General features: G+C 34.2%; 1 long non-coding RNA gene across 1 annotated transcript; it reads right to left on the bottom strand.

Moving 5' to 3' along the window:
- Nucleotides 1–7,821: 7,821 nt before the first annotated feature.
- Nucleotides 7,822–8,633, bottom strand: LOC149821366 (uncharacterized). Its single transcript, XR_016426843.1, has 3 exons — nucleotides 8,436–8,633; nucleotides 8,128–8,239; nucleotides 7,822–8,040 (listed from the first exon to the last, which is right to left on the bottom strand). It is a non-coding gene; the product is annotated as an uncharacterized LOC149821366 (long non-coding RNA).
- Between the last annotated feature and the right edge of the window lie 13,403 nt (nucleotides 8,634–22,036).

Genomic DNA, 22,036 nt, shown 5'->3' with positions numbered 1-22,036 from the left:
ACCGGTTTCGAGATGCTAAGACCCTGTTTTCATAAATATAAGGAGATACAAGGATTTTAACATACGATTATAGGGTTTTATGGACTTTTGTTCATATTTGGTATCGGTTCATAATGTTCAAAATTGGTTCAGACCCTTAGATGATCGGTTCAAGGCCGTTTCAGACCGGTTCAAAGTGTTTTCAGACCGGTTCCTACTTGAGGACCCTGGGTTTTACCCATATGAGTATGGTTTTGTTATTTTTCATGCTTTATAAAGTGTTTATTTTAAATAATGCATGACTTATGCATGTTAATTCATGTATTTTGTGTTGATTAAGTTATGCATGATGGTTTTAAGCATGAATTGTAACTAAATTCATGACAGTTAGTTTATGTATATTAGTTGAAGCATGAACTTGTATTATGTCATGAATATACATGCATTAAAATGTGTGCATGGACGTGCTCCATAATACGAATAGGTTTTCGGTAAAAGATCTTGATTGATCGATTCATGTAATCACTAAAGTGATCTGAGTCATGTTGATTAAGGATTTTTTGGACCGTATTAAGATTCGTTATTATGATTGTGTGTGAATTTATGAAACATCGATTGTACCCAAAGGTAGGTCATTGTGTTCTAAATTTACACCGGGTGTGATAGTAGATGTGTATTCCAGCCCATAAAGCATGTTCGTACCCAAAAGTACAGTGCTAAATTATCTCTTAATACACGATCTACTAGTTTCACCAACTGAAGTCGATTCCTTGAGAATTGAAGAGACGAAGCAACTATGAGTATTGTTGTTTCCACTAAAGTGGAACGATAATGGCTCAACTATGATTGTCTCAGAAAATGTGAAAATAAAGGGTTTCACTTTTACCTTTTCAACATGAGTCTCGTCTGAGCAATAATAGTAATGCCTTTTCGTTTTTATTCCTTATTTTATCAGGTTCTTTCCTTATCAACAGTTCTAGTAATATCCTCCTTTTAGATGGATCTAACTTTTCAGATTGGAAAGAAATCGTATTATTCACTTAAGGCTATATGGATTTAGATCTGACCCTTAGAATTGACGAACCTCCCGCTCTTACAAAGTAGGGTACAACCGATCAGAAGACTGTCTTTGAGAATTGGGAGCGCTCGAACAGACTTAGCCTGTCACTTTTGCAATCTCGGGTGACTAAGAATATTCGAGCTGCCATTTTTCACTGCAGGACAGTGAAGGAATTTTTGGGAGCCATTGAGGCTCAATTCATCACTTCTAATAAAGCAAGGGCCAGTACGCTCATATCCAAATTGGTGTCTATGAAATATGCTGGTGACAGTCACATCCGACAGCATATTTTGAAAATGAGAAATATTGTGACTCAGTTTAATGACATGAAGTTCGTCATCTCTGACTTCTTCTTGGTTCATCTGATCTTAACCTCATTACCTACTAAGTATGGACCCTTCAAAATCTCCTACAACACACATAATGATGAGTGGTCTTTTAATGACCTCTTGGCTAAGTGTGTTGAAGAAGAGGAGCGATTAAAGGGTGAAAGGGTGCCAAGTACACATATGGTTTCTCATAAAAATAAACAGAGGTCGAGACCAAAGAAAAGCTCCTTAAAAAAGAAGAATCAGAAGAAAGCCACTGACGAGAGTTCAAACTCTCAGCCGAAAGCTAAATCCCAGTCAAAAGGCTCTTCTATAAAGTGTTTCTTCTACAAGAAGAAGGGGCATAAGAAGGTGAACTATTTGAAGTACAAGAAGTGGCTCAAAAATAAAGGCAGTAAGTCATTCATTTTTCATGAGTGCAATTTAATCCATGTTTCATTGCATAGTTGGTGGATTGATTCTGGTGCCACGGTATACATTACCAATTCTTTACAGACATTTCAGAACAAGAGGAAACCAACAGAGCATGAGAGAAACATCTTTTCTGGAAATAGGATGCGTTCGCATGTCAAGAATGTTGGGACCTGCAGAATTGTGTTGGAGTCAGAATTCATATTGGATTTGGTCGATAGCTTCTATGTTCCATCCTATAATCGAAACCTGATTTCAATTTCAAAAGTTGATAAGTTTGGTTTTGTATTTTAATTTGAAAATTCCAAACTTATTATTATGAAAAATTCAATGAATATAGGTTCTGCATATATGCGTGATGGTTTGTATCGATTAAGAACCAAATTCCAAATTCGGGAGTCTCACTCCATTGAGAACACAGTGATTGGTAATAAACGTGGCCTAAAGGATGATCAATCCTATATGCTTCGGCATCAGAGGTTAGGACATATCTCGAAAGAGAGAGTCCAAAGACTTGTGAAAGAGGAAATCCTCGGATCCCTTGATTTTATGAATATAGAGCCATATGTTGACTACATAAAGGCTAAGCAGTCTAACATGTATAAGAAAGATACCAAACACAACAATGGAAAGCTAGAAATAGTGCATACGAATGTTTGCGGCCCTTTTTCACCGTGTTATACGGGTAAAAAGTATTTTGTCACCTTTATAGACGATTACTCACAGTATATGTATCTCTACTTATTATCTAAATTCAAGAAAGAAGTAGAGAAACAAACCGATAAAGTTATTAAATTTGTCAGGTCTGATAGAAGTGGTGAATATTATGGTCGTTTCTCTGAGATGGGACAAAAGAAAGGTCTATTTGCTCAGTTTCTAAAAGAGGAAGACATTGTACCTCAGTATACCATACCTGGTAGTGCTTACAAGAATGGTGTAGCTGAAAGGAGAAACTGTATGCTTAAAAAAATGGTTCAGGCGATGTTGAATCACTCAAACCTTTCTTTGACCTTTTGGGGTGAAGCTCTTAGGACAACAATGCATATTTTGAATAAGGTTCCTACGAAGGTTGTTCAAAAGACTCCTTACAAATTATGAACATGTAGGAAACCTTCTTTGTCATATTTGCGCATATGGAGATATCTGGCAAAAGCTAAATTGTATAACCCACATATAAAAGCTTTTATCCTAGGACAACTTGTGGTTTCTTCATTGGTTAACCAGAAAGATCAAAAGGCTTTAGGTTTTATTGTCCATCTCATACACCACAGATAGTGGAAACAGATAAAGCAAGATTTCTTGAAAATGGTTCTATTAGGAAAGATGCGTCTTAAAATATTGATTTTGAAGAAATATAGGATTCATGTTTCATACCTGCTAAGGATAAAGACCCAAAATTTTCTATCATTGTCCCTTCGAGTATTGTATGAGAAAGCCTGGTCAATGAACATCAATCCCAACTAGATCCGGTTGTTGATGAGGATGTACAACAACAACAACAGGATACAGAGGCTCATTTTGAACCACCTGTAGCACCTGTATGGAGGTCCACCAGAATAAGAAAATTTGCTATCCATCCGGACTATGTGGTGTATTTACAAGAGTCAAATGATTTCATAGACATTGATGAAGATCCCTTCATATTTGCAGAAGCTATTGAAAGTGAAAGATCAACACATTGGATTAATGCCATGAAAGAAGAGCTTGACTCTATGGCAAAGAACCAAGTGTGGGATCTTGTACCTTGACCTGATGGAGTTAGACTTGTTGGTTGTAAATGGGTTTATAAGACCAAAAGAGACTCTAAAGGTCATGTGGAGTAGTACAAGGCTAGGCTTGTTGCAAAAGGTTTCACACAAATAGAGGGCATTGATTATAATGAGACCTTTTCTCCTATCTCAACTAAGGAATCATTGAGGATAATCATGACCCTCGTAGCTCATTTTGATTTAGAGCTACATCAGATGGATGTGAAAACTGCTTTCTCGAATGAGGATCTGGATGAGAAGGTATATATGCAACAAACTCCTAGTTTCAGTATAGGTGACTCAAATAACTTAGTTTGTAAATTGAAAAAGTCAATTTATGTATTTAAACAGACCTCCCGCCAGTGGTATAAGAAATTCAATCAAGTAATTATGAACTTTGGATTCACTGAAAATATTGTTGATCAATGTATTTACATTAAGACTAGTGGTAGTAAGTTCATAATTTTGGTTTTATATGTTGACGATATTCTTCTTGCAACTAATGATTTAAGTCTATTACATAAAACAAAAGATTTTTTTTCTTTCATTTCAATATAAAGGACATGGGTGAGGCCACTTATGTCCTTGGAATCGAGATCCATCATAACAGAACTAAGGGTGTCCTTAGCCTCTCTCAGAAATCTTATATCATTAAGGTTCTTAAAAGATATGGGATGGAGAATTGTTTTCCTGGTTCCGCACTTATAGTAAAAGGGGATAAATTGAGCTTAAAGGACTGTCCTCAGGATGATATTACAAAGGCTCAGATGGATGTTGTTCCATATGCTTCAGCAGTTTGAAGTTTGCAGTACGTGCAGACCTGCACTCGACCTGATATAACATTTGTTGTAGGAATGCTTGGTAGATATCAGTTAAATTCAGGCATTATGCACTGAAAGACTGCAAAGAAAGTCATGCGCTATTTACAAGGAACAAAAGACTATTTGTTAACCTACAGGAAAGCTGACCATCTAGAGGTTGTTGGATACTTTGATGCGGACTTAGAAGGGTATATTGACAGTAGAAAATCCACTACTGGAAACATTTTCCTACTAGCGGGTGGTGTTGTCTCATGGAGAAGTGGAAAGCAGTCTACCACTGTTGCTCATACCATGGAGGCAAAATTCATTATTCTATACGAGACTTCATCGCAAGCCATTTGGATAAGAAACTTCATTATAGGTCTTAGTATTGTGAACTCTATTGAGAGACCACTAAAGATCTTTTGTGATAATAAAGCAACTATGTCCTTTTCAAATAACAACAAGAGCTCAACATCGTGTCGACACATGGAGTTAAAATATTTTGTTGTTAAAGAAAGGACTAAGAATCATCTGATATGTATTGATACAATTAAGATGAAGGAAATGACTGTGGATCCCCTTACTAAAGGGCTAGCACCGAGATTGTATTCCCAACATGTAAAGGGGATGGGTCTTTTTTATTCCTTCTGATGTATGACAATACATTAAGTGATCACATTTGTATATATGAATTTGATTCTCCATGGCTTTGTATATTGTTGATTTTGCATAAAGGATCTCTCATATGGGTTAGAGAGAATAGTAGAATTACAATATTAAAGGACCAATAGAATAGGTGAGAGACCAACCTATTCATAAAAGTAATTTCAAACATGCTTAAGCACTGAATGTGAATTTTAGTGTAGTACATAAGAATATGTCATTTCATAAAGGAGTGTTCATCTCCATGACTCATTTGATTCATTCTTGTGATAAAGGGTAGCATGTAAACTCACTTGAAGAATTAAATCGAGATAACGGTATAAACCTCGATTTAGTGCACTTTTAGTATTAATGGGTCAAGTGAGAGAATGCCGTGATATTATCTAGCAACAAGAAATTTATAAAAAGGAATTGTTCTGACATCCATTTATTCATCACGAGGACATTAAAATTATGTTAGATTCACTAAAATCAACTTAAATCTGTGTCACAAAATAATGCCAAGATTTTGGATTTGTTGTCAATTTTTCTCAATGTGATTAATCCAAATAAAATCACATTAAATATAGTTATCATGTTTTTCATGTAATGATTTTATAGTAACTTCATTTTATTTCCTAAAAGTACCAAGATTTTCTTGCAATCTTGGTATGCAGTTGGGGTTTAATAACGTTAGCATATGTATTCTCTTTTTTTCTTTCGACAGAGAAAGCTGAGGTTAGGTAGACAGTTATACAACCATATACCATCGGGATTCGAACTTGCAACATCCCAACACAAGTTGACGTGCACTAACTGTTCCTGCCACACAAGCAGAGCCCGAAGTTGGTTAGCAGATGTATCCTCTGTCAACAAGGAATTGAAACTTCTTCGTGCACTAACTGTTCCTGCCACACAAGCAGAGCCCCCAGTTGGTTAGCAGATGTATCCTCTGTCAACAAGCAATTGAAGCTTTTTCTAGTTTGTTCTTCACATCCCTTGTTAGAGAGAGAGAGAGAGGAGGGGGTTACGATAGGTCGTTATATGTTGTCGTCAAATTATTTTTAGTGTTTAGAAGTGTAAAATATTATTGTATTTTTTATTTTTTTATTTTTTTATATAATTTAATTTATCAAAATTTTCTCAAGATTTTTCTAAAAAACAAAACTTTTAAAAATCTTCCAAGATTTTTCCTTGCTAAGAAATTTTGGAGAACAATATTTTTATGACTGACAAAAATCCATGTCTATAAGCGAGCCTATCATTAGGGCTGGTAAATGAACCAAACAGCTTGTAACTCGGCTCGGTTCAATTCATCACAAACTCGGTTGTGATAGGTTTGTATAGCTGGCCAGCTCGTTTAGCTCAAATGAATAGAGCCCAAACACAAGGTGTTCGGCTTGGCTCAAATTGGGGGAGCTTGTGTGTGTGTGTGTGATGTGTGTGTGTGTATATATATATATAGTAACTGAAATAAGTTTACCAACCAAATATGTTTACTAGTATGAACCAAGATTTTCACAAGTTTTTTTGCTTTTTTTTTAAATTTCACGGTACGGATGTGATTTAAATGCTTGGTTTTATAGAAACAGACTCTTGGATAATCCAATTACGATATGTATAAAAAGAATCTTTTAAGTGTTAAAAATCAATGTCTTAGAATTTTCATAAATATTCAAGCATAAAAAAATCACACTTCTTGATCCAATTACGATGATCCAACAGTCGATTCCTAGCAAATGGACTATGCCGAATTCATTGAAAAGGTTGTTTGCAAAAAAACTATGAAAATATTGATTCATACTAGCAAACATATTTCAGTTTATATATATATATATATATATATATATATATATATATATATACATTTGGTTGTAATCGGATATGGTTTTGGCTGACTATATCCATATTCTGTTTAATTAAGATCCTATAAATTGACATCCCTAACTCCTTTCCTATTTAGTTGCTTTTTAAGTTTAGCTTTAAATCATGGTAAGCATGCTTTTGTTTTTTAACCTTTTATCTTGCTTTTCTTATTTAAATTACCGTTTTCTTTTTCTTGCTCTTGTTAGGTTAGATGAATGGATAATTTTTTTGTTAAAACACGTTCATGGGAGGGTATGTTCCTTGTTTCTACCTTTAAAGTTTTAAAATGACATATATGAAACTTTTTTCCTGCTTTTTAATGGTAACTAAAATATAAGCATTTATTGTTATCTTTTAACTTGGGTTAAATTATAATTCAAATTACAACAAGGGACAATACAAGAAACCAAAACGGATCACGTCCCATATTTGGGATTAAGGGCAAAAGGTTGGCCCCTAAATGAAAATTTCCCTTGGGACGAAGACGACTCATTTATTTGGAAGATGGGCGCCTTCACAATCAGGGAATTGAAGGGTGCTGGTTTGTTGGTAGGGCTGGTAAACTAACCGAGCAGCTCGTGAGTCGGCTCGGTTCTGGTTTGTATAGCCGGTGACCCAAGCCCTAAGCAGCTCATTTAGCTTAAATGAGTCGAGCCCAAACACGAGATATTCGTCTTGGATCAGTTCAAGAGAGCTTGTATAGGTAAATATATATATATATATATATATATATATATATATATATATATATATATATATATATATATATATATATATATATACATTTTAAGTATAATATATAAAAGAAAAACTCAAAAAGTGTATACAAAAATAAGGATGCATGAAAAAATATATATATATATAAATATGATATTAAGTATAATACCTATTTTTAAGTGTAATTTATAAAAAATATGTATACTCTATGTATTAAAAACATGACTTTTCCTCAAAAAAAAAGGAAAAAAAAATATTCCTGCTTGAATTATTTAAAAGAAATGAATTTATTTCAGTCATTACTGAGTTGGACCCATCGAGAAAGAATAGGAAGTCCGATAAATAGTTGTCGCATCAATGGAACATATGGCTGCTCTTTCTCCTTATCATGCTGAAAAGTCGCTCAAACCCTCTGCGCCTTCATCTGGGTGATCAAGAGCTCAACTACGGGCGTCTTTCCAAATTATAATAATCTGCCTATGTCTCTGAATATCATGGGATCAAACCAACCAATAAAACATGGATGTTTAATTAGAACAAGAATTATAGGCCTCGCTAGGCAGCAGAATTACCTGCGTGTTGCTTGAAGATGTCGCTTTTCCTCACCCAGTTAAACTGGTGCATTTTTTCCTTTCTTATTTCTGAAAGAAGTTAAAATCGTGCACGTATTGCTGTTCCCATCATCTGCAAACAGTTAATTAATGCCAATAAGAGTTAGGTGAATACAACTCCATCTTAGAGCTAGGAAAATTTTAACTTTGAAGCTTGTGTGTGGGGATCTCGTTTCCATCGAAAAGTACTGAATATATATATATAATGTCTTGTGTTGTTTTCCACAACTGTGAGCAGAGAGAGAGAGAGAGGGTGGTGTTGGGGATACCATTTCTATGGTGCTTGCGAATGCTTTGTAACTTCTTATATAGTCACTCAGGATAGCACATACTTGGCTTATTTACAGGGGAGTGATACCGGCGGCATCTTGAGGCATCAGCTACAGCTGCCACCGGTATCATCTCTCCTGTAAAGAAGCCTCCGTAAGATAATGATGGCCTTGAGAGTGAGGGAGAGAGGTGTTGAGCTATTGCCAGTATTTTGGTTGTGTGGAATGAGAAAGGATTAGACCAGCTATATAATACACAAACATGTGGACGGCCCATGTTACCCTAAAAAAAGGTATCTGACATCAGGTTAGCATCACGAGACTTATGTCATCCCACATGGCTTGTCGATACTATCGTTGTTAGCTTCAAAAAATATGCATATCCTCTAGTATAGTTTCTATGTCTGATTGGCTGATGCAGCCCACAACTGGTTGAAAAAAATTGTTCTTTGTTGAGTGATAATGATAATATTTATAGTTCACCGTTTAAAGGAGAACCAACACCATCTAACAATTTTGTTGAAATTGAAAATTCGTCATATCAAATTTACTGGATAAGCCTACATACCAATGAAATTGGCTCCTGAATAATCACAAGGCTGCGTGGGGAGTTGAAAGCTCCCTCCTACTACTTCATCTTTCCCAAACATCTCTTCGCCTGCAAGTGCGTAGCCAGTATGCTTTCCCTCCCAGTACACTAATAATACTATCCCCTGTGCCCTCACTACACTTCCTCCACTATGCATAGCACGTGCACAATACCACACTCATCCCTACATGTCATCACTCATGCTTTCATTACATCACAGCAGTGCATATCCCTCTTCACAACACTCTGCCTACTGTAACACAATGTTACAGCCACATCGATTTTGCCTTCACACAGCCTCTGTTTTCTTCTGTTTAGCCCCAGCACACTACCTTTAACATTTCATTGCAACCTACGTCCATATTTACCACTGTCATCTATATTCATTCCATTGTGCCCCAGAGCCTTACCCAATATCACAAGCACCTCTTATGCACAGTAGAATTCCTGCTTCACTTACCCCATCACCTCACATTTCCACTCTGTTCCACGCACCTTCTTAGGACTTTATCCCACAACAAATCCCATAAGCTAGTAGATGCCTTTTGCTCCAGATGTGACAGCAATATCTATCGTGAAGCCATTTGCTAAACTTGAGTTACATTTTCCATGATGCAAGTGTCTCTCTATCAAACTTTTCTCATGCTAAAAGCTTCCTAGTCAGATCATGATGTCAACTCCTATATCCAAGGGTTTTGCACCAATAACAATACACTGGATTTGTTAAAAGGTCTTCTTAAATCATCCAGCCTAACCTGAATAACAAAAGGCTCAGCCAACTGCTGTACCTATACCAGCATCCCTCATCAGCCATCTCCATAGCTCATTTCACTGTAAATACATTAACATCACATTGTTATACCTGTACCACTATTTCCCCAGGATCCTTTCATTTCCTGCATCCACTGCAGCTATCACCACACTAGTATAATCTCACTGAAGTGTTCAAACTACTCTCTCACCTTCACTTACCGCAACCAAACTCCAACTCCAATCACCATGACAAGCATGTCATCACCCTCAGCACCTTATTATCTCCACACCACCATTGGTATATGTCCCTGCGGCATCACCTTTACACCGGAGGATATCACTGTATATCATCGGTTGCCTCTTCCTTCCCTACAATAGTACATCCATACAGTACTTCATTTTCTGCATGCTTGCAACTCACGCATATACCTGCCATAGCTCCTGCTACCCCTGTATATCCTCTAAACCCTTGTTGTATATACATTTCAGCATCCCCATTCATCTACTCATGTCATCATTACCTATTGTACTCACTGTAGTAGGGTAGCGTCCTGTCACCAAAAACAACCAATAGCATTACCATCCCTTCAACCCTATTGCACATATTCTGCGGTAACATCCACATTACTCCATATACCCTGTTGCACTCCACTCACAGTAACTGCACAACATGTTCCCCCTTTATTGTTGCAACTACAGCAGTAGTTGCACTTCATCCCATCTCTACCCTGGTGCAACTCTATATATTATCAGCTATACCCCAGCCACACTCTGCACCTCCCCTTCCATTAGCCCTCAAAACAACAACACCCGTGAGCTTAGGGTATAGCCTATGATCATCTTTCCTCCTGCTAACACTCACCTACACTTAGATTGCTGCCATTTCACTATATTTAGCATTTACAGCCTCTTTACCCTGGTAATTCCAACATTTGTCCATTCACTACCTGTAGATTCCAGCATCACTCTCATCCATCTATGTTGCATGTATGTCACCTGTGGTATATATATATATATATATATATATATATATATATATATATATATATATATATATATATATATATATATATATATATAGGTATGTATATCATTTTCTATCTTTTCATCATAAAAATCTTGACATATGAGCATTTCACTATTGACATTTTGAAATCCATATGATATGAGCAATTCTCTTCTATTTTTTTCATACTAACCAAGTGTTTTGCAGGGAATATGTGGAAAATGACATTTCCTGGGAGTTGTATTTTCAAATTTAAACATTGTAATAAGTTAGGTTTTAATGAGAATTTACATTTTCAGCTTTTAGATAGAATGAATGAGCATTGTAAATATCATAAATTGCTTATTTTCATGCTTTTTACATTTATTTTCCAAAATCTCACAATGGTGAAACACGAATGGCACGTGCACCATTTCATAAAAGGTAATTAATCCTAAGTTAATGATTTATATCAATGGCCATAGTCAGGATGTAAACAAAATAAAGGATTTTCATCTTTTATAGAATAACACTGGATCCACATTAGATCCTTTTTAAAAAATCATCATATTTTCTTAAATATTTTTCTCTTTTATCAGAGTTTAGTTTAAAATTAATTCAATACATATATCAATGGCCATAGTCAGGATATATTGAGAGTTAATTTCATTCTAAACTCTATAAAAGCACCAAAATATGTTTGATTCTTCACCTGAATTTAAATGTGATTATTATATAATACATTCAATGACCATAGTCAGGAGTGTATTATATCATTAATCTTATTTACATTCATTTAAAGAATAAAATATGATTTTCAAATCCAATTTCAAAATTATTTAAATTCATTCATCATTTAGGATAGAATTGCATCATATTTTCAAAAATTCTTTTTCAAAAACCCAAGTGATTGTGGATATCTTTCTTCAAGTTTCTATTTTAAATTCAAATTCTATCTCATTTTCAAGATTCAAAATTTGATTTCAAAGTCCAAATTGGCTTTGGAATTTCAAATTCCAAATTCAAAATTCAAACTTCAAAGTTTAATTTAACTTTGAAGTTTCTGATTCATCTTCTGATTCAAAATCAAGTTTATCTTCTTATCTTCAATTTCAAAATCAAAATTTGAGATTGATTATGAAATCTCAAAACTTAACTCTTCCTAAGTTTTAAATTCAATCTGGGTTTTGTCAAAACCTAGACCCATCTTCTAAAAAGTCCCATTTGGACTTTCAAAATCCAAATCCAGAGTTAGATCCCAATCCCAACTTGGATCCAGATTTCCAAGTGCAATCTCCACTTTTGGATCTCAGACTTCAGATCCAAAACCTATTTTAGGATCCAGAATCCAACTCCATCTTGGATCTCAGACTTTAGATCCAAATTCCATTCCGGATCTTGGATTCAATTCCAGAATCCCATTCCAGCTTGGATTCCAGATCTTGAATCCAAACTCCATTTAGGATCCAGAATCCAATTCTATCTTGTATCTCAGACTTCAGATCCAAAGCCTATTTTAGGATCCAGAATCCAATTCCATCTTGGATCTCAGACTTCAGATCCAAAACCTATTTTAGGATCCAAAATCCAATTTTCATCTTGGATCTCAGACTTCAGATCCAAATTCCATTTAGGATCCAAAATTCAATTCCATCTTGGATCTCAGACTTCAGATCCAAATTCCACCATTGGATCTCAGACTTCAGATCCAATTCCCATTTAAGATTCCAAATCCAAAATTCAGTTTCATCTTGGATCTCAATTCTATCTAAGATCCAAACCTTGGATTCAAATTCCATCTTGAATTCCAGATTTCAAATCAAATTCTCTTCCCAATTCCAACTTTCAAATCCAATTTCATTTCATTCCAGATTTTAAAAATCCAAATTTATCTTGATTCCCAAAATTCCAAAAACCAATTCTGTTTCTCAATTCTATTTGGATTTCTCAAATCTCATTCTGATTTCAAACTTCAAAGCCAGAATTCAATTCCATTTCAAACACTTATTCAGGTTCAAAATTCTAATTCAAAGTCCATTTATGACTTTGAAATTTCCTTCTCCTTTTATCTCAACTTCAAAAACGTTCCTTTCGAAGTCCAGATTTATTTTCCCAAACTCTGATTATTCCAAAACTTGGAACTTTAAATCTTAAGTTCTAAGTTAGAAATCATTTCTTCACTCTATTATCAAATTCATCTCAGAAACACTTGGAGATTTCCAAATCATTTTTCAAAAGAGCGTACATTCTTGCATTGCACAAGCATGATTCTTTGTGCATTTAGATTTAGGATTTTTAGTGGCGAGATAAAATATAACGGGGAGATGCCCAGTTTGCTGCAATAAGCTACTTATAGGTTGTAAATATGATGTATTCTTCTAGCTGTTACAGGCAATAACAGCGAGATCCTTACTCATCGTTATAGGCAATAACTGAAAGAATTAACTCACCGGTATAAGCTATAACGTTCAGACAAAGATCTTTCTGTTATAGACTACAAACCCATAAATAAAAAACTAAAAATTAATTTTCAGGAAATTTTCTACATTCAAAATATGTCTTGTAAAGAGCTCTTTGCAAACCATACTTATGACATATCACACAAGAAGGCACCACCAAAGTATTATAATAAATAAAAAAAGAAAATTTTGCTAAACTAATTTGAAGGTAAGCTATTTTTTCTAATAAATTGAGATACCTTTTGGTGGTTCCATTGTTGGGTGTAAGAAGAGGAGATGAGAGAGAATTCAAATGAAGAAAACGTGGGCTTTTTTCCTTTTTGGAAAAGGTTGGACTTGATGAGGTGGAATAGTCCCATATTTAAGAGGTTTGAGTTTGTTGTGGGCTTTATTACCTACATGTAAACTCTTTCACTTGTTCCTAAGAACAAGAGGATGGGATGACTACCACACACGCGCCCGCCGAGCTGGGCCAGTTTGGTTGGATTGGGTTTGGGTTTGAGCCTTTTAGGGCTATATCCAATCAAGACCAAAGTACCTTTTTGCCCAAAGTTTCTGTAAACATTTGGATTCATTAATGGGTTATGAGAAATGATAACGGGTCATGACTCCTCGTAGTCTGTGTCCGTTAATGGGTCTTGTCTCTTCGAATTTCGTTAACGGGTCTCGGCTCCTCGGATTCTGTAACGGGTCCCTTCCACGTTTTGTAACCATTCGTGGGTTATAAAATGTGGTTAGGGCTGGAGTTACGGGTATGTTGTACGCATAATTTTGAGGAAGGCTCTGCGGTTTTCTCTCTCTCTGTTGCTCTCTCTCTCCTGAGTTATCCCGAAAAGGGTTTTCTGCAACATCGGTTCGTAGAGGTTGTCTTCGAAAGACGATCCGTCGGAGTGCACCGGTTCTGATCGTCGAAGCTACTGTATCCTGGGAAAAGGACGATGGACCCTGTTTGCACTGTATGTGGGAGCGAATCTTTTCTAAAGAGAGTACTTTCATACGCCTTAGCCTTTTACATAATATTAACATGCTTTGGTTGTTTTTATTGGGTTCTATGCAACTGTTTGTCGATTTGCTTTTGTCTGGATTTTGGTGTAATGCAAAATCTGTCATGCTTGCTCCCTGTTCCTGTTTCGATCTACTGTTAATCATGATTCGTAAACTGTTGTATATCTTGATTTATATCATGTTTTATATCATGATGTTGGTTGTGAAACTGTGTGATCAAACATACGATCCAACAGTCACTACAACAAGGCATCATCATTGTATTAAATTTAAGAAATATACAGTTGTTAGCTTACACTAAACCGTTTAAGTTAATTATTACAAACCATCAAGTATCAAGAGTAATTACTAAAAGATCAAAAAACACAATTAAAAGGGTTAAAAATATATTTACCTGAAGTACAATATTAGTTTCACCTAATCTTGTAATCATTTCTTTTGATAGCATCGGCAAAAGTTTAAAAAATCTAGTGAAAAAATATGAAGTGCCAAAGTGATTTTCACCCACACAAGTACCAAACAACTTATATGATCTTAATGAAACAAGTCCATTCACGGGCTAAGGAGAACAAAAGAGAACAAGCCTTCAAGTTGCATCATGCTGCAATACTTAACAAAATAAGCTTCATAGAAAGAAGTACAAGTTATCACAATCAAGAATAATGATCAATGTAATCAACAAGTGTATCATTTAATAAAGATTCTTTAAGGCGTTTATAGAGAACTACATACTCTATAGCCTTTATCAGTTGACTTATTTCTTTTAAGGATGTAAAAATCTGGTTTACTTAATTCATAAAGACAAAATAGATTTTTCACTTTATTTTAGATAAAAAATTCAAGGTTATTAACTAATGAAAATAAACCAAGAAGAAAGGCAACAATGATGAACAATCACTTGACCGAAGAATACATCATTTTGAAAACTAGCAACCTGATGCCACAAAATCTGGCCCAACAACAAGAGTTTCTGATAGATAGTGTGACCATAGGTTCTCGCTCTATCTAGAATGATCTTTCTGACCGGTAGCACAAAAGCATACATATCTCAAGTCACATCATTAGTACATTTTCATCCTCTAATCTATTGATTTTTTCTTATAAGCAGGACTGAAAATTATTAAGCAACAGCTTTTTACAGGCATATGCACATGGATTTTTTTTCTTCTCTTTCCAAGAATCAAAAAAGAAATGCATGAGGATTGTCTGTTTGAGAGGAAAAAAAGAGAAGTCAGCAACAAGGATTTATAACATTGCTTAATAATATGAGTAGTTGATCGTAATAAATAACAAATGCATATGTGGATTGTCTTATAAACTCAATCTGTAATCAAACATGTTGTTTACATAGTGTCCCATCGTCAATGAGGCAACGATGAAGGAGGAAACACAGTGTCCCATAGTCAATGAGGCAAAGTCGAGGACAGTTGATCGTGCTTTCTGCTCTGATGGAGTCCGAAAGATATGTATGAGTAGGAGGCCAATTGAGCAAAGGAGGGAGGAGTGGGAGGCTGATGGAGTGGAGGAGGGAGATAATTGGGCATGGGACTTCATAGGTTAACAAAGGCTCGGAGGCAGTCGAATCGTCAAAGGAGAGGGTGAATAAAAGAGTGCGCATGTGAATGAAAAAGGGAAGGAGGCCCTTTGTTTTTTTTATAAAGATGGACATAGGCAACCATAAAAATATTTGCCTATTTTTTTTTATAGTGATGAAAATTTATCGTCGGCTACAAAAATTTGACATAGCCAGCTATCTTAGTTTCTTATACTGACGATAATTTATCGTCGGCTATCTTAGTTTCAAAAATAAAAAATGGACATAATCGATGATAAAAATCATAGTCTATATTCTTTATATCGACTATAAATTATCCTTGTCTATGTTAGTTTAAAACCGATGATAAAAATCATCGGCTATATTTTGTATATCAACGATAAATTATCGTCGGCTATGTTAGTTTAAAACCAATGATAAATATCGTCAGCTATATTATTTTAAACCAACGATAATTATCATTGGCTATGGATTAAAATCATTGATAAGTATCATTGTCTGATTATTGGCAACAATTAATTATTGTCGTACTTATAAAAGATATTTGGCAATGATGAATTATCATTGTAATTATAAAATCAATAATAATATCATCGACAATATATCTTTCCAACCATTTTCCACATCTTCCTATTCATATTACCATATTATCGATAGAATAAGATCGACGATAAAATATCATTGACAATAGATATTTTTACTACGATATTTTATGTCATCAAGATTAAATTATTATTGATGATGATAATTTATCATTGCTAATTTTTTGGTCAGTAATGAACTATTTTTTTGTAGTGACACCACATTATGGCATAACCCAAGCCTTCTTTCTCAACCATATTATGGCACAACTCAGTCTGTAATCAAATACTCATCAAGTTTCTTACTTAGATGCTACATAACCCTGAAAATATATACACTCATCACAAAAGAATCAAAACAATTAGATCATAAACAAGTAAAAAAAGAGTTTAGAAATTGTAGCAAGGTAGAAAATTATAGTTAAAAAAAGAGAGTTCAGAAATTACGAATCTAGGATGGGGGTTTTGTTTGTGTGCATCCATCAAGGTCTATATATCCTCTCTAAACTTTCAAATTGCTTCTCTCTCACTTCATTTCTTGTCTTTCTCGCTTCTTTTTTGCTCTTTCTCGCTTCCTTTCTGCTCTTTCTTGCTCTGGTTCTTTTCAGTCTATCCTTTATTCTTCTCTTAATTATTGGAATTCTATCTGTCTTGCCTCTAGCTGAGCAGATAACTTTGAAACTCAAACCTAGCTGTAGAAGGATGGTTTAGATGGAATGACAAATCCAACCATCCTTCTTACTTGTTCATACCACTCTCCGAAGACCTTGGCAAAACATCTTGCAGCATTATCGACGAGCCTCCTTATGAAAATATTAAACTTTTAATCTCTATATATTGCAACTTCATTTGCATGACATTAATAATTGGTTATCAATAACGAGTGATAATGTATAAAATAGAATGAATGAATGTGACACTACAAAGTGTGAGTTACTTACAAAGGTATTTTCTGCTTTGCTATAGATGAATGTTTTGTGATCTAAATGGGTGTGCATGTCTTTATAAAATGCACTGGTCGTCAGTTCATGCTCATCTATTTCAGTCTGTAAATAACAAATTAAGAATTTATTAAATCAAACATATTTAACACTATATTATATAAAAAAATAAACTTAGAAAATAAAAAACTACCCTCGTATGATACCTCTAGAGGTACGAAGATGATCCATTGGTATGTAAGACCATATGTTTTGCCTTATTCATTGCATTTTTCTTCGATGCTTGTTGTTAACCAAAAAAAGATCAACTAGTAGATGAAAACTTAAAATTTTAAATATTTATTTACTTATAAATATATATCCAATATTTACCATCCAATAGTCTTTGGTGAAAAACTTGAAAATCAGTTTTCATACTCTAGAGTCACATAGGAAGGATATTGTTCTGCTATATCGTGGTTTTCAAACTTCTGATAACACTTATAGAAACCTTCTCAAACCCTTGAGTATGATAGCGCAAGCTACTTCTCCACACATGCCTGATGTTCGAGTATATCCTTGTCTAAATCAAGCTCCTAAATTATCAAAATATAGTTAGTAATACTTTTTTTATGTATTAGTCCGTTTATCAAAATATAGTTCAACAATACTTATATAAATTATCTCATGAATACAATCTTCTAATCATTTGGGACCTTCATCCATGAGTTATGACTGAGCATGGTCTGCTCTCTGATGATGCACAAAAGTGTCCTAGAGAATATGGAGGAGCCTTTGCCCAAGACTCCTTGTATCCCAAGCTTGATAGTTGCTGAAGCCTTTCGTTGCTTGATTTGCTTATGGTGTTTTATGTATTTATTATTTTTATGTTTGCATTTAGAAGATTATGCAATTGCTAATTTATAGTAATAAACAAATATTAATAGGAATGACAATAATAAATTGTTAATTATACTAAAAAATTACTAAAATATTACCTGAGGCCTTCGTGGATCACTCTGGAGCTGCAATGGCCTGTGGTGTGTGTGTGTGTGTGGGGGGGGGGGGGGGGGGGGAGGAACCTCTTCCTCCCTTAAAGTACCACCCACCTGTGATTTGAAGTCGATCCCATCTAAGTGTTTACCTTGGCTGGCGGGTGGTGAACCAATCATGAGGAAGGAAGAAAGTTCATGTCCTCATCGTGACTATGTCGACATCTATTAATTTCATGCAAAAAATATTTTATCAGACTATACAATATAACTGAATCATAAAAGAATATTTACTATCTAGGTTAACCTATAAAAATATTCGTTATCAAAACCTTTTAATACAAAATATAATTTAGGTTAACATACAAGAATATTTACTATCTAGGTTAACATACATTACTATTATTCACATTAGAATATTTATCAATCATCCTCTGAATCATCTCGGTGTAATGACATGAGATCTTCGTCGATGGTGTGGTGAAATAATGAATCAACCCTCCATAATCGGCTTTTTTATATGCATTATTGTCATGTTCTTTATTCCGTTCAGCTGAAGATGGTAGAATCTTGTACACATTTCTTGGTATTATATTTTTCACTATATGCATTTCGCTATTTGTGGCTTCTCTATTATAAAATACTTATATAGCTTGAAAAAACTAAAATAAAAGGATCCTCCTAGTATGCTCGGTGAAACATGTTAATACATGTAAAGTATTTGTCCTTACGCATGTGCCTATTATCAAACCAATCACATTTAAACATATACACTCAATTCGTCCTATATATTTAAATTTGATAATATCTTTTAAAACACCGTAATAGTCTATATTAGGCTCTCCTACATCGTCTTTATATGTAATCATTATCCCACTATTCTGAGAACTACGATCTTGACCTCAAGATTATATATGAAACCTTATTTCATTTACATCAAAAGTTTGATAGGATTATGATTTGTGCTCAGGTCCTCTTATGAGACTTCATAATTCTAGAGAAGCATTCTTGTGAGCCTCTAGAAATCAACTTGTGAACTCTTGGTTATATCATATTATAGCTTCCTGAACATTGTTGCACACACCATGAATTATCTGCTTATGTTCCCTGCATTAAATGTATATATATATATATATATATATATATATATATATATATATATATATATATATATATTGGTGAGACTATGTAACAACCGTCATATTAGGTATAATAATTTATAATCATAATCAGGGATACACATCTGTGATACAGTTCACATTCAATGCAGTTGTTCAGTATATACCAATGAGCTCTCACATATTTTGAATTTGAAAGTACAACTAGCAAACCGCCTATGGATTTCACACGAATATCATGTGAGAATACATACACACTGGGTGTCTTTGTCGTACTGGGCCTGTTATCATGCTGATCTCGATAGTTAAATCTAGAATCAATACCACTAAGATACATTGAGCAAAAAGTTATACATTCTGTTGAAATATATACATCAGCAATGAAAACTTTCGATCATTCTATTTTCCTCATAATTTACTTTAATCTACCAAAGAATCTCTTGATCGGATACATCCAATGATATTGTACTGGTCCAATAAGTTTGGCCTCACGTGGTAGATGAATGACTAGTTGAACAATGATGGTAAAAAATATGGGTAAAAATATCTTCTCCAAAGTGCATAAAATTACTAGAATATTTTCCTTCATCTATGTTAAAGCATCTCTTCTCAACGTCCATGCACACAACAATCTCAACATATCATTAAGACAGATTAAAGGCATGTTGATTGTCTTCTTTAGATATCAACAAACTGTAATAGGAAGTAGCTGCGAAAAGAAGACATGGCTATCATGACTCTTCATTATAAAAAATTTAGCATCGTTTATGTTTATGCATCACCTAATGTTAGATGCATAGCCGTCGAGAAACTTCACAGCCTTCAGTCAATGAAAAACTCATTCTTATGCTTACTAAAAAAGATGTACTATGCATGTGGTTTTTTTGGTGTTGCACCGCTTTTGTCTAAGTACGGGTGATAACATATATTTTTGAGTCTTAAATCTTTCTGTGCATTTTTATTATCCTTTATTTTTTCCTTGACATCAAGTAATATATGTAAGATATTGTCATATATGTTCTTCTCAACATGCATCACATTTAAGTTGTATCTTAGCTTCAGTGATGACCAATATGACAGTAAAAAAATATGTTTTTTATTCAATTTAAATATCATTGGTTGTCATTACATTCTTTTGTTTTTTCACCAACCCATATTTTTTTGAAATCGACAGTAATGTTACTTAATTGTACTTCTAGTTCAATTCCAGATAATTCATTTGATAGCTCTCTAACATCCATTTTATTATTGAACTCATTCTTTTCATGATGCCATGGGTGATCGTGTGATAAGAATCAATTGTATGCCATGTAATACGTCTTCCTGCTGAACTTCAATCTATCTGACCCTGTATCAATGTTGCAAATTGGACACACAAGCTTTTCCTTTATAAATGGTGTGAGTTTTGGAAAAATGATTTTTAAAACAATATTTTTATGTAAAAACAATATGAAAGCCACACACCAAAGAATAAAAACCGGCTTGCATAAGTGGTAGAGTCTGGGTCGATCTCAGGTAATGAGAAAATACTTTGTATTCAACAAACAATTAACTACTCTTTATTGCTAAAAAAAATAATTAATTGAGTAAATAAGAGAGAGAGTGCAACCCTCTGCAGAGGACTTTAAATAATAGAATATCAACTTTATTACAAACCCAAAATAATTGAAAATAAAATAAAATAAACCCTAATCTAAAAATAAGAGAAAAGGTCTTTAGTGCTTCGAGTCTTTTAGTGCCCTTCTTTGTTTTTTCGTTCACTTTTGTATGTGTTTGATTAAGAGCTCTCTGAAAGGCCTTTTGAGAGGATCTTTTAGGGACCTCAGAGGGTTTTTCGAGGGTACTAAAAGGAGCTCACCACACATCCAAACGCTTCCCTGCAAGAATAAAAAATGAAACGCAACAACAATGAAGAAAACTCAACAAAATCTAATATTTAATGAACTAAAAATTCAGCAAGGAAGATCTAAACTACACAAACTAACTACACTAAAAGACAGAATAGCAAAACAAACTAACTATGTAAAACATTAATTTAAGTTAACTAAACCACTACTAATGACATAGAATAATCTATGGAATAAACAATCTAATAACTTAAATATTTAATGAGATACAAATGAAATAAAATGACATAATGTAAACTTTGGGTCTCACATAACTAATGTACTAAACTAATGAACTGACGCACTAAAGAAAGAATGACTAATAACCATCAAACACTAGCTGATTCAAGAACCTATACGAACTCCACTAATTAACTTTATGCTAACTACATAACTCAATTTATGAAAGGGGGTCTAACCTACATTAAACAATTGAATGACTAAACGATGTTGCATATAAAAAGATTTATGATCCAGCTAAACAAACTATTGAATTCACACATTAATGAAATACATGATCTATAAAATAAAATACACAACTAATGCAATCAACGACTAACTAAAACAGCCAACGTCTAATGCAGCTAATAAAACAAATAACTAATGCAGCCAAGGACTAACTTAACTATGAAATAACTAACTACTAACATAAATAACTATGAAATATACAACACACATGAAATAAGCTACCTACAGAATAAATCACGTTAATAACTAATGAAATATGCACCCTACTGAAATAGAAGACTTGCAAATCT

The sequence above is a fragment of the Nuphar pumila genome, chromosome 12 (assembly GCF_984573655.1).
Source record: "Nuphar pumila chromosome 12, dmNupPumi1.hap1.1, whole genome shotgun sequence".
NCBI lineage: Eukaryota > Viridiplantae > Streptophyta > Magnoliopsida > Nymphaeales > Nymphaeaceae > Nuphar > Nuphar pumila.
The sequence above is the reverse complement of the archived record's forward strand: the minus strand, read 5'-3'. Positions and strand labels throughout refer to the sequence as shown.